The sequence below is a fragment of the Falco cherrug genome, chromosome 9 (genome assembly GCF_023634085.1).
Source record: "Falco cherrug isolate bFalChe1 chromosome 9, bFalChe1.pri, whole genome shotgun sequence".
NCBI lineage: Eukaryota > Metazoa > Chordata > Aves > Falconiformes > Falconidae > Falco > Falco cherrug.
Window position 1 is genome coordinate 30870479 of NC_073705.1, and position 14018 is coordinate 30884496.

Below are 14018 nucleotides of genomic sequence, written 5' to 3' on the forward strand. Positions count from 1 at the left end.
TTTCCATCTGTCTTCCACTTTTTGCTTTTTGCTTCGGGTAAACGATCCGAGCTCTGTCTGCATCCTCATTCCTGTAAAACGGGAGTGATAATACCTACCAAGGAGCTGTCTGTGAGCTTTGCTGAGCTCTTTAGCATCCTCAGCAGGAGGCAGCATAGAAGCATATGGCCAACATACTATTTCAAAACAACCCAGTTTCGAATCATTGCAAAAACCTCCTGCCAGCCTGTGGTAGCTCACAGACCCCGCCTGATGGTTCCACCACTGCTTTAAGACGCTCCTGCCAAAAGGGTTTTTCTGGCCCTTCTCTCCCTGGTCATTGTTCTCCTACACTTTGTGAAAACTCCTGCTAGTGAAAACTAACCACTTTATTTGTATTTTTTCAGGTTAATTTTCAGCAGAAGTTCCCTTATCTAACTGGCCACATGGTTTCATGACTGCTCATGCTCAGACAAGACACGGTAAGAACATGCATCCGAGCAGGGGCAGGGCTGCCTTGAAAGAGGCATTTCACAAATCACAATGTGCATTTAGATTAACTTAAATTTATTGGGAAATCAGAGTTTCAGCAGAGCTTCTCCAGGTAATGGTAGGAAACTTCAGCGAGCCCTTTGAGATGCATAACCTCACCGTGTTTCAGTTAACCATGCATCTTGACCTCTAGCGCAGGTAAAACATTGATGCTATGGGTTAGCTGAAATTCAGTGAGCTGCCATATTCAGGAAACAGTGATTTTCCGAAATCATATAGTTACCTTTCTCCTGGCTATCTGGCTAGAGGTAGTAGAAGGGAAGCACTTCTAGCTTGTGCTCCGACACAGTTGCCTTTGTATTCCTGCCTGGGGAGGAGCAAGCTTGATATCTCAGCCCCGTGCTCTGCTCTGCGTAAGCTCATTAAAAGCTACAGCTCAGCTGAGGTCTTCTGTAATCCCCAGGTGAACTGGAAGATAAATGGGATATATAAGTTTGTGAAGGAACTTTTCTGGGATAGTGACAGACTTCACTTAACACCTTGGAGACATAGTAAAGTAAGTTAAACAGAGTATCAAGAATGTCTCACATAGTTTTCTCTGCTGTTGAGGACCCCGCTCCCAGATAACAGGGTAATATAAGCTAAGTACTTGAGTCAGCATTCCTGGCTGCTAAGGTAAAAATCTAGTAATAGTGCCCATTACACAGTGTGGTATTTCTGTCATAAAAGATGGGAAAAGCACTAAACTGTCTTTTTTTATTTAAGAAGCATCTTGTGCTTTCAGATTATTTTTTTTTTGTTTGTTAAAGGTATATATCTTAACACCAATGGGCAAGCTGCAGCATAAAGTAATGCACCATTAAACATATGTAAATGCAGAGAAAAAATTTAAATGCGAAGAGGTTTCTGAAAATGAAATTGATATAATGGGCTTAATAAGTAAATATCCTAATGCAAATAAGACATTAATTGAACATTCCCTAGCGAAGTAAGAATGAGTGATTTTTTTGTTCTAAGTGAATTATGTATCCTTTAGGTGCCTGTTTGTGTGATGCTTGCTAGCTTTTGTTGAGCGTACAGCTCTGAATACAACTACCTATAATTCAAGGAGCTGGAAAGAAATTGTTCCATGGCTGGTTAAAAAAAATTACTGCAGATACTGTTCCTGCTAAACCAAATTTCTGGGTACTGATGGCTGTTTTTTCATAGTTAAGTGTGTCCATTAGTGTGCATAAGGAACAGGTAAAGGCATTCAATTATGTTGTTGAGGGGTTAACCTTCTGTGACGGGACTAATGTGGTGCTTGACTAAGAAATGATTGACTTCAGGTTCTCTTCAGGTTTCAAAACAAGAGGCAAAAAGAACTAGAAGATGACTTTTATAGCAACAGTTGGTAGCCTTTCACTGATGTTTAAATAAATTACACTCGACTGATCACTGTCCAAAGAATCTCAGAACTTTTCAAGTAGGCATGAAAAACAAACCCTGCTGCTACTTCTGGCTTTGCCAGGGTGAGTCTGTAGTAACATTATCAAAGTCACTGTTTAGGAAGTATAGGAAAATACATCAGTTTTGGAGCATGCTCTTCCACTGTGTTGAATAGTTCTCTAAAACCACTGGAATGACATTGCCCAGACGTCCAGCTTGCTTCAAGGAAAAAGTTCAAAAACTGTCTTTCACTTTGTAGTTATTAGGAGATCCTGCCATGCTTCCCAAAGTAGGTGAATCTTACACAACCTTGGGTTTATGATATTTTGTTCCCTTTTCTCTACGTATCTGATGGGAAGAAAGTATATCCAATTCAAAAGTCATCTTAAAATGACCTTTGGAAAAGTGTAAGATGCTCTTGTTTCTTTGGTATGATATAATTAGCTTAGGTTTTAGTACTGAATGAAGGTACTGGAAAACCAGGCTGTATCAGTTGTTTGCATTATTATTTTACTTTCTTGATGGTTTACCGTCTTGATTAGGAAATTGTGTCCCCCTGGGAGCTTCAGACAAAGTGATAGATTTTTCTGACAGAAAAATACACTGCATCCTGTAGATGGTGGCTTTTTTGTGCAGGTAAAAATGTGTGGAGAGATGAAGCACTAGAATAGCTGATGGGTCTTTGTTGTTTGTTTTTAAAAAAAACCACCCTTGTACACAAGGCACAGGTTTTCTGGCACTTTTTAAAGCAGCTTATTCAGCTGTAAAGATTTGGGGTTGCTGTTTAATTAGCTGTTTAGAATTGTACACTTTGCATAATCGCTATTTGACTACACTCTGCAAAAGGAGGAAGTTCAGTCTATTCGTTCCTCAACTAAAACAATCTAAAACGCGAATCATACTTTCCGATTTGTCTTCATTGTGCTCAAGTTTTAAGGTAACTAATTCTTCCAGGGAAAGACAGTGTGACTTCTGCCTGATCAGTTGTTATTATTTCAGTCTTGTGCATAGTCTTATCTTTCAAATAGAATTTCCTGTAGGTGGAAGTCAATATATTCCAAGACACTGGAATGTGAATAGTTTATTTGACTTGGGAGTGGTGGAAACAATAAGCTGCTCTGCAGTGTTAAATATAAAAAAATCAGAATTGAAACTGATATGAGTCTGTATATGAGTTTTTTTGTACCTGAGATTTTCCCACATAATATATACACCCACATACAAGTGTGTGTATTCGTGTACATAAAAACCTCTTCAAAATGTTTTGTATTGGTTACTTTTCACATTGTAGTCAGATCTGAGCGTGCTTGTCAAAGTTATTCTATCATAATAGAACAGAAAATTAATGTTTTTTTTAAAAAAAATTTAAATGCATGCATATTTTTTGTAACTGGTAGCATGGCTAGCTATATTTTTATCAGCATTTCTCCTGTATTCCCAAGGGCTCTAAAATGTGCAATTAAGGCTAGCAGGAAAGATCTTGCAGTTCGTTCTGAAATCCTGGCAGATTATGTTTGAAGTACTACCTTCATAACTATGGATGCTGACCAGAACAGGCTGGGATGTGAGGCAGGCATTTCCAAGAGACATCCTAGCAGAGCCTGTCTCCTGGCATCCTTGTGTCCAGAGTCCCCCTCCATGTTCTCTTCTCCTCCACATCTTTCTTTGTTGTTCCACTTCCACCCTCATCCAGTGCCCCCTGCTCAGCCCTTGCCCCCTCCCAGGTGGGCAGCAGCAGGATTTGGCCCCAGCTGCCCCCTGCTTTGCTCTTGGTGGGGTTTAGCATAGCGGCACTTGCTGAAGGCTTGGGCTGAGGGGTGACACAGGGCTGGTGCTGGGGCACAAGCACTTTCAGGTAGGCATTCATAAAGCTTGCAGCAGTATTCCTCAATTCCTGTTTTGACTGTTGTCTATAGATATTGATGAAAAGCTCCATTCATGACAAAGGCAGGAAGCTTTTAACATGAAAACAGTCAAACTGTTGTCACAATTCAAAGCAAATATGAGGCTTGGATAGAAACACAATATAAACATTCCCAGGAGAGCTTCTTGAGACTTGTTATGCGGAGCAAAGTTGGCACAGTGTCTCATTTGCAACACTAAAAATCAAATGTTTTTGTTTATTGTTTTTACAATATTGAAGTGACATTTTATTTGCCTTAAGAATAAGTTGCTGACGCACAAGACTTCTCTGCCCACTGAGTCACACCAGATGAGCTCTCCTGCTGTAGTCACAAGTGTCTGCTCGGCAGACTTGTTTTAGCAACTGAAAAATCAATAATTCATTCATAGCTGAGATAAAGAGCTCAAGCCCATTACGAGATTACCACCACTGTGAAGACTTTCAGTTGTATTCGTACTAAAAGAGGAGGAGACTGAGAGTGTTTGCTACTTATAGTTTGGTCTACTACCTATTTTCTTTTTTTGTAAGGTGCCTATCATCAGGCTATCTAAGTAACAATAAAATAGTCACTCAACTGTTATACTAAACACTGCTTTCAAGATAACTTAGTATAATGAAAATGAAACTTGTTTTGATGATGATAAAAATGTTTGTTCAATAATTTGTACCATAATTCCCAAGTGAACAAGTAGCCCTTGAGTTCATGAAGAAAAATAATTTCATTAATTGTTACTCGATAACATCTTGCAGCTGAAAAATACAAATCACTATGTAACTGATTACACTAATTTACATGCAAGAGGAATCGCTCTAGAGGAGGGGATGTGCAAAAGTTCAGAACAAAATTAACAAATGTATGATATTAAAGCGAAGGCAGCCAATTTTGAATTGGATTACAAATGAGCAAGTTTCCATATTTGCAATATATTGTAGAAACAATGGAAATAGGCCAAAATTGGCAAGCGTTTGTATATTTTTCTCATTTATTTAAAAACTTTTTACCTGTTACTACCACTATGGTAGCTACTGTCTCTTCAATCTTAAGAAGCTTATAGTCATCCATAGCATTTGGTTCTTCGTCTGAGTGTATAGCTAAAAGGCTATGGGAAAAATAATCCTTGTCAACTCCTGCTATGGTGAATCTATTGAGCATGTGAAAGACCAGTTTTAGGCCTGGTATTTTCTGCAGACTGTTACTCTGACGGCATAGTCATCGGCAATCACTGGGCTGTGTTTCCATTTATAATTTCTTCAGAGTCAAATCTCATTGTCCTCTTCTCCTTCCTGCCTGACACCAGATTACTGCTGTGGCTGGTCCCTGTTGGCGTGGCTGTACCCTAACCCAGTCTTCTGAAAGAATCCAATTAAAAAGGCTGCCGAAAAGATGTTTTGGTTTTGTTTTTAATAAATTGGTATTTCACAGACAGAGCGCGCTGTATATCCCTGGCTTGATTTGCCTGGGCTCAGCACAGTTGCACCAAGGCATCTCCAACACTGAGCGTAGCTCGCTGTAAGGTCTAGGTACGACCGGCAATGTGTGGGGTCCAAAAGGTACCAGAAGAAATGCTGACATGGTGGCTCTTTATGTGTCAAGAAATGCTGTACAGCGCAAATCTCTGGGAAGATCACCACAGAGATGTCACATTAATTTAATCGATCATTCTGTTTCCCCTACTACTTCACAAACTTGCAGCAGGAGCAGAAGTTTTAAAACCCTTCAGCGATAGGTAGCATTTGATTGCTTTTTAATATACCTCAGTTGCTTCTCTCCTGACTTGCTACACAGCCGAAGCTCCTCAAAAAAAATTATAAACTAAGTATAAAAAGAAATGCACAGAACAGGCAAAAGTTGACAAATACCCTTTCTTTATATCAGAATAGATTGTAATGTCCTGAGTCTGGAGCCCTTCTGGTGTCTCAGGAGGACTCGATGTTGGGGCCGGTTCTAGGACATCACCATGTGAGGGTGGAGTAGATGTCTGCATAGTAGGTGAGCTGTTGTGGAAGTCCCTGTGGAATCTCTTGCAGGCTGTAGTGATTTGCCTGTGCTTTTGACAATGAGTAAGTCAATTTTACAAATGTTAATCCCTGCCCCCCCCCCCCCCCAACAACAACTGATAAATGGTATATTATGAATTCCTGATATTTTGCATTAGAAATTGCATGTGCTTTAGACCTTCTACTTCCATAAGGTTTTATTTTGTTTTCTAGTCAGTTTGTATATGAAGAAATACCTCCATATTTTGAACATTTTCTAAATTCTGATTAAAAAAAAATTTGGTGTATGTTAAATACTCACATTTAAAGCTCACTTCCCTCACAACTTCCAGTGTGAGGAAAACTTGGCTGCTCAAACATTCACAAATTGAACTCAAAGTAATTATATTAAATTTATTGAAGTTTGAGGTGACGCTGATGCAAAATTGAGAGGAAATCTTGTTATAAGGAATCACATTTCCTATAGGATTTCTCCCTCATTGGAGACAGCCTAGCCTTATTTTTTAAAAATCCTTCCTTATTTCTCCATTTGGCTAAACTTTTAAATTTAGCTTTCTTTAAAATGTAACTAAAAATATTAGCTGGGAGGTTTCTGAGTTGCAGGGCTCCAGCTGCAGCATAGCTGCCTTCGGGAGAACACAGATCTGGAGCGAAGAATTAAGTGTAAGTTCCTCAAAGAATCATTTCAGAAATGTGTGAGTAGAACTGCTCCACAGTGTACTGAATCTTAGTCACTTGTGCTTCGGCTTTTGCAATAGCCACGTGAAAAAGAAAGGGTTATTTATTAAGAGCAGAACAGTTCCCTTTTAGTTCTGTAGCAATCATGTCTCTTTTTTTCCAGTCCATGGAAAGTGTTATCTCAGGCAGCTTTGTGCAGGAAGTTCTGTTTATCACTTCCTCACAGTTGCAGTTTGTCTAGGACTTAAATATATGATATCAGATTGCATCAAAATGTGGGCCTTTGTGTGCTTAACTCATCAAAGGAGTGGACCCTCAGGACTTGATATCACTTTGCTGCATATGCAGTCATGTAGCAAAACAAAGTCTATCTAAACAGGACAGGACTATTTCTGTTGGTAGTGTAGCAAAGCTAGCAGAATTGGTGTAGTTTCAGGTATCTGCACTGTTTCACTTCTTGTTTTTAAATTTATCACTTTTTTTAAATGTGACACGGTTTGCCTGTTTTTACTATGTAAACTACAACGAAAACCAAAATATTACTTGTACAATCAAAAAAACAAAAATACAAGCCCAGCTGGGATTCGCTTGGTGCGCATTGCTGTGCTGCCTGCTTACGTTACAAAAACACTCTAAAATTTTGTATCCGCGTGTTTTCCGCTGGCTGCTGTTCCTGCAAATCTGAAATGATAGATGGTTATCTAGGCAACTATGTGTCAAATCAACTTAACGAGGCTATAACAAATAACACCAACAGTTACTGTAGGAGGTTAGCTACGGCTTATGAACCTGCTCTCCCACCTTTGTGGTTATGTTTCTATTTTCTGCGCCCGGGCTAAAGGAGGTCCCCTCTTCACTGTAACAGGCTGCATTGCCAGATGTTCGCCTTTCTGGGCAGCCACAGGAAGCCTATTCAAACTGTGTAGCAATACTTCTGCTCTGAGCAACAGCTCCTCTACGGGGACTCTGGTTTTTAATACCACCCTCTCCCACGCCCCTCGCGGTATCTTACTTAACTGTATTGGCCCTTTTACTCAACGCAAGTGGGTTTCGTGTTAGCTGATAAGTGTCCTGCCGTTGCAGAGCCCGATACCGCTTGCCAGACCTGGAAGCTGCAGCTTCGGGGCTGTTTCTGCATCTTCCCACGTGCTTCTGGTGTGTGTTTTAACCATGTGATAGATGCAAAACTGAGAATATGAAGTTAAGTTGGTATCCGCCCTCAGATTCATGATGTAACGTGCTCACTGTTTACTAAAATCTGCTAGTGCTATAAAAAGGAGGGAAAAAAAGTTTAAATTACTCAGCAGTAAAAGATAAAGTGCAAGTATATTCTCTCTTGATGCATCCTTTCTACCTTGTGAAAAAAACCCACCATATCATCGATAGGACATGGACAGAAACTGGTTGAAGGGTTTTTTCCTCCTTTTTCTCACTGTTTTAACTGCTGTATGGGCTGATGAGCATGATTAAGAGATTACTCCAAATCCCATCAAGCAACTGCTGGGGGAGCCAGTCAGCGATGTGACCTGAGCGGAGCCATCCCACCTGAAGGAAGGGGCACCCCAGCCCAAACCTGTAGGGATGACTCGCGCTTCTGGCAGACCCTGGCAGGCTCTTTTCTGTCAATCTTGGAGAGTGAGCTGGGAAATAATCCAGTTTTCTAATTCCGCTGTTTTCGACTCTGCCTTGCTATGCCAAGGAAACCCTGCGAGGCACTTTATTTTGTCTTCCTGCCTTCAGTTGCTGCCTCCCACCACTTTTTCCACAGAAGGAGCGGTGTGGGCCCTAGCAATCACTCAGTGGAGCTAAGGAAAACTTTGAGAGGTGCAGGACGTGCTGGGCTGTGCTGTAATTTAAAGCATTGTCAGTCCTCTGTGGGGAACGAACTCTCACTGCTGGCTAGAAAAGAGGAAAGCACTTAAAACCAAGGATTTTTTTAAAACAAGCTGAACTTTCCTCCCCTTCTCTTTCAGTCTGATTATATAGCAAAAGTGAAAGTCAGGATCCCACCTTAAAAACTGCCCTGCTGCTCCAAAATAGTTTTACTTTGAAAATAACAATACTTTGCAGGAAGCAAATGCATGCTGTTGCCTCCTGAAGCATACTTCCATTTTCACCGTGGGGGGAAACCCCCTGCTTTTGTTAGTCAATGTGGATAATCAGTGCTGTGAATCAAGTTCACAGGTACTAATCAGCCATGTAGCTTTTCACATGCACACCTTTGTACAATGAAAACTAGAAGTTTTGTGTAGTTCTGCTTTGTGGAACCTCATACCACCCCAAAACTACCCTCTGCAACACAACTGCCTTTTGTGTGCGTGTGCCGACGACGAGATGTTGGCAGTTAACGGTCTTGATAATGTTGGTCTTGTCTTGATGTTTGTAATTACAGATGTTGCTGTTGTCTATATTGATTAAAGCAATACATTTTTCTTTTCTGTATTGGTAAAGCGTTAAATGTTTAAGTAGGTGATGGTACCCTATGTGTCACTAAGGATGTCTAGAGAGTCCAGGTGTCCTGACAGTCTATGGTTTGAGGACTCTAGTGGGTGTGAATGGTCTAATCAACTGAATTACTAGATTCACTTTTCCAATTCAGGTCATGCTTTTAAATAGAATTCCTTCTTTTTTGTGTTTTGGGTTGTTTGGTTTTTTTTTTCCCCTCTTGGTCCTGATTCAAGGCCCATGTCTCTGCTCAGAAAAGCATGTAATACAGCATCAACTTGAAAGTTCTGCTTAAATCCAACCAAGATGAAGAAGCAACAGCTTAATGATTTCTTGGCCTGGGGCTGCTGTAGGACTCCCAGGGATGCTAATAACATGTTAATTTAAACTTCTTATCACTACACTAGCAAGACCATTCACACATTTTCCAGACACACCACAGGATTTAGGCTGTTGTCCTAATTGCTATTGTTCAGGCTGCTAGCTATTATATTTACCACAAGCTGTTTTCATCTTGTTGGGAGCCTGGTGCTAAACTGAAGAAAACCTCTCTTAGCGATTTGTTGCCTTCTGGAAGCTGAAGGAATTACAGTGCAGACGAGCTTCTATACAATGTGTATAAACTTTGGCTGTTATTTCAATAGATGATAAATCTGGTTTTAGGGAACCTTGTACCTGATTTGAAATGTAGGGCTCCATGACATAAAAGCACAGAACACAGTATTTCTGTAACTTTTTAAAAAATTTTTTTAAAGGTTAAACATAGCTGATTAACCAAGATATATGGAATCATGGTTTTCATGCCTGATCAGGTCTGAATTTATCCTACAAGGTCGTCTAACGGCGGATCCACAACCTCAGTTTGTGTCTCTTCTGCATCAATGACTGTCAGAGTTGAGTTTCTCTATGCCATAGAAGTTTTAACTGCTCAGAAGACCACAACATTTGCACTGTCATGGTGGTACCAGTTTGGAAGTAAGTCTCCAGGCAAGTAAGAGCAAAGGGGAGAGGCCCTTCTTCCTCTCAGTCCAAAAGAAATGGCTACCTCAATCTGTGACCAAATTTTCCTCGTTTAATGTGGTTTGGTGTTAGCTGACCTTTGCTGTAGCAGCTATCTGTTGCTGAAAAGCACAGTCCCACTTCTCTGTCTGTGCTGCAGTTTTCTGCCCCTTTTCTGGCACCGGGAGCCGTGGTTGTCTGACCTGGCAGTCAGCCAGTTAAGAGAGAGTCAAACCAGAAGAAAACCGATTCTATTGAGAAATCAGATTTATTTTCTGCTATTCTCATTCCTTAATCCAGTCTGGGGAGAGGTCAGGAAACTTGTATCCTGGGCAGCAGATCAAACCTTTGGGCAGCAACGCTCCATAAGTGGAGCTCAGTGGTAAATTAAGATTGAACCTCAAATGTCTGACTTTCTGAATAGCTTTATTCTCTTTCATATTTTTAGGTACAGTTATTAACCTGCTTTAAAAAGGAAATTCAGATCAGAAGTCATAGACTTTTATTAAGGGATTGACTTGCTTTGAAAAAAATTTTCTTGAGGATAAATCTTAAACCAAGCTTGAGGTTGCAAAAAAAAGTTTGGTTATGCTTGTATTTGTTTCATTTTTCACATTCTTCTCCACTTCCTTCTTTTGCTGGAATACTTCCAGCCTCATCAGAACCTGGAAGTACCAGAAATAAATCGGAGGCACCCATTTTTGCAACGCATGGGTTGTCTTATGCTGAAGGTCCTGGGCTGGAGTCTGGGAAGTCTGGACTCGATTTTCTGCTTTGCCACTCATTTGCAGTTTAACATTGGGCAAGTTTTTTAGTAAAATCAGCCTACGCCTCAGACTCCCATCTGTGAAACAGCCAATATCTCCTCACTTCAAAGCACAACAAGTTCATTTGTGATTCTGTGATGCTCTGATACCGTGGTGATTGGAGCCATTTGCAAGCACAGAGAGGCTCTTTTAGAACAACAACAAAATGCTGTTGCATTGAAAAAAAACATAGGATTTGGTTTTGTTTCCCAAATCACTATTTTTATCTTGTTTTAACCTGCTGGAGAACAAGCTGCTGTGTGTGTTTCTGGAGACATATATTACCTGAGTCCTAAGCAGCTCTGTGTGTGTCTGTTGTGGCACCATCACTCCTGGCCAGCTAACCTGGAATGGGATGTGCTAGGCAGCCTTTCTGCAGTTGGGGCCCTTATAGGAAGTTACTGAAGATGTACTATTTTCAGTGAGGCATTCATAAAATGGGTTTTCTCTTTTAAGACCTAAAGGTTAGTAAATCTTGAGCAATAAGCAATAATTTCATGCTTTTATCTAGCAGTGTGACTTACTGGGCAGCGCGCATATATACTATATGTCTGGCTCCATATTTAAGCAGGGAAAGAAGCATTTGACCCTAATCTTAGAGAGTCTGGCTCTGTGGATCAACTTAGCATCTCACATACGCAGTTTCTGATGACCCTCTCTGACTCTTCTGCATGTACAGAACTGTATTCCCAGATGAACAAGACGATTACTTCATCTGAAGGGTAGCCACAGATCTAATCAACCTTGGCCCCAGTTAATGATCTGAAGACTATGCTTTTTAGGCTGGAGAATGGTAAATCAGTTCACTTGCCAGTTTTAATGAAGGATTTTTGCTCTCTAGATCCTTCATTTACAAAAATTAGTAGAATAACTGTAGCACAGAGCCAGGTGTTGATAAGGATTCTTCAATGCTACAAGAATCCTCAGCTATGACATTAAGACCACATGGTCTTAATTAAGGACCACAAGTCACATGGTCCTTCTCCAGTCAAAAGATATTAGGAGGCAATGATGTAGCTTATCGTACCATTATAGATAGTAGGTATGGATAACAAATTATTAACATGTTACCCCTTTTGCAAAAGTAAAGTATGTTGCAAAAGAAAGCCCTACAAGTAATCAGTTTCCCAGGAAGGATTTCATCCCAGCTGCCTCAGCAGCTGTCAGATGCCAATTCAAGAAAAGACAAGTATTAAAGTTTATTACAACATTTTTACAACATTATTAAAACGTTACTAAGTAATCGTTTGCATATTGGCTTCTCCCTTGTGCTTAACAGGAACCCAGGCTATTACAATTATTCTCAAGCGAATGACTAAGCTCTTTCAGTGAGTACAGCAGCTACTTAATAAAGATAATCCTTTGTCTTTGCTATTACACAATGAGTAAGCTGTCTTTTGAATCATAGCTACATACCTATCTAAATATATTACCATGATACAGATACTATGCTATTCTGTTTTTAATTTTTCATAGTATTCTCTGCTTTTATATTAAGTGGTCTTTGAAAAGACTATCTACAACCAGGAAGAACATCTGTATGCACATGTGAGTTTACATAGAGAGACTGAAGTTGAACTCAGAGGCCTTTTCATTGCAATATGCTCTAAAGATGAATGAAAGGTTACCTTGAACTTGAAGCCAACCCAACACCCGAAATTAAGTATTTTTTATTTTATATGGAAAAACTGGAAACTAGAATTGGTACTAGCTGCTTCAGAAGTACTACGAGAACCAGAAGCTGAGTAAGTTGGAGCAAGAAGATGTCACATTTACCATTCTTAGGTGAACATTTTCCAAAGACAGGTATGGTTATTGGTTACTGTGGTACTATGACGTTGTATACAATTGACACAAGGCTTTTCAATATACAAGCTGGTTTTGAGTATGATTAGCTCTGTTATGTAGGCAGTCTTCTGAAGAGTTGCATTGGATAAATAAAGTAGTGGATGAATTTCTAAGATTGGATTCAATATATTAACTTTAAGGACTTCAGAGTTAGTTGCACAGTTTTAAAGAGCTGGACAGTAGTCCTTATCTGAGTAAATTCATGTCTTTACTTCCTTGCCTGGGGAACGCTGTATTTGATTTAGATAGGCCAATTCTATTTTAAAGGACTGATAGAAAGAAGGAGACCTATGTCTGAATGGCTGTGTAGCATTTGTTTTATGAAAATGTGGGGGTTTACGCTAAACGAGAGTTTTCTGTGGGTAACAGAAACACAAATGTTCTTCATGCCAATCATTGTTTCAAAATCTTCTTGTAAAGCTGTTTTGAGGGTTGGGATGGGAAGTTGGTTTGTTTTTTGAGGGTTCTTTTCACGTTGGACTAGATGTCTCTACTTTCAGCTTGTAGGTAGGATGCTCCTGAGTCCATAAAAGCCAGGACTCTGGTGAGCACTGCCTTCTTTACAGCCTGTCTAGACCTCTGGATATTGAGACTGTCTAGTGACCTCTTAGCTCTTTAACAATTGGTGTGGAGTGTATGGGTATAGGCCTTGGTTAATGGCATAAATGCCACAACTCACGGTCCTCACCTCTGAATTCTTGGCACTAGTCAGTGAGTGATTGACTCTTAAATTAACCAGCAAGTGCAATGAGGAATATCTCAGCAGGTCTGCTGTACTGTGCCATTAGCAGGAGGTAAATACAAGTGCACCAGCCAGACTGATGTAATTGTCTTTTGCTGTGCTTCGTTATATTCAGTGTAGGACTTGCTTTTTCTCTCTCTAGCTATGAGGTACCAGCTGTGTCCCCTTGCACAACTGTGCTCAAGCATGACATCAAAATAATCTAATTAAAATATGCTCATGTGTTACCTATAAGGGACTTTAGCAGAGTGGAATAGTTCTGGTCTTGTCTAAAATATGTCAGCTCTACATACATACCCCATCCTGTTTTCTTGGCAGTTGTCACCTATATGAAACAGCTTTCTTCATTGCAATGCCTGGGCACGTCTCAGGGCATGGCAGAAGCCACCACTTGGTTTCCAGAAGTCAGAAAGAAGGAGGCCACACAGCTATACAGCAGGAGATGGGCTAGGTGGGTGGATGGGAGCTGTGCTGTGACATTCGCCCACAAAGCCACTGAAAAGGTCCCGACCCCAACTAGTTTCCTAGTGTAAGTGCAGGCTCTGATGCCTTACAGAAAGAGAAGTCAACTGTACCTTGACACTGAGGTAAGCAAAATATGCAAAACAGTGTTCTGTAATTCACTAGCTGAAACCAGCAAATGTTAAAACAGTACCATGTGTGTCTCCTCCCAGAATGTAACCTACCTAAATGCAAAAGG

The 14018-nt window shown here is 40.3% G+C and overlaps 1 long non-coding RNA gene across 4 annotated transcripts; it reads left to right on the plus strand.

Moving 5' to 3' along the window:
* Positions 1-214: 214 nt before the first annotated feature.
* On the plus strand, positions 215-11775 carry LOC129736891 (uncharacterized). 4 transcript variants are annotated; one of them, XR_008734043.1, is made up of 3 exons: positions 215-461; positions 935-1027; positions 9756-11775. It is a non-coding gene; the product is annotated as an uncharacterized LOC129736891 (long non-coding RNA). The 4 variants fall into 4 exon arrangements; XR_008734044.1 differs by lacking the exon at positions 9756-11775 and adding an exon at positions 5101-5187; XR_008734042.1 differs by lacking the exon at positions 9756-11775 and having other exon boundaries at positions 935-5187.
* Positions 11776-14018: the final 2243 nt, after the last annotated feature.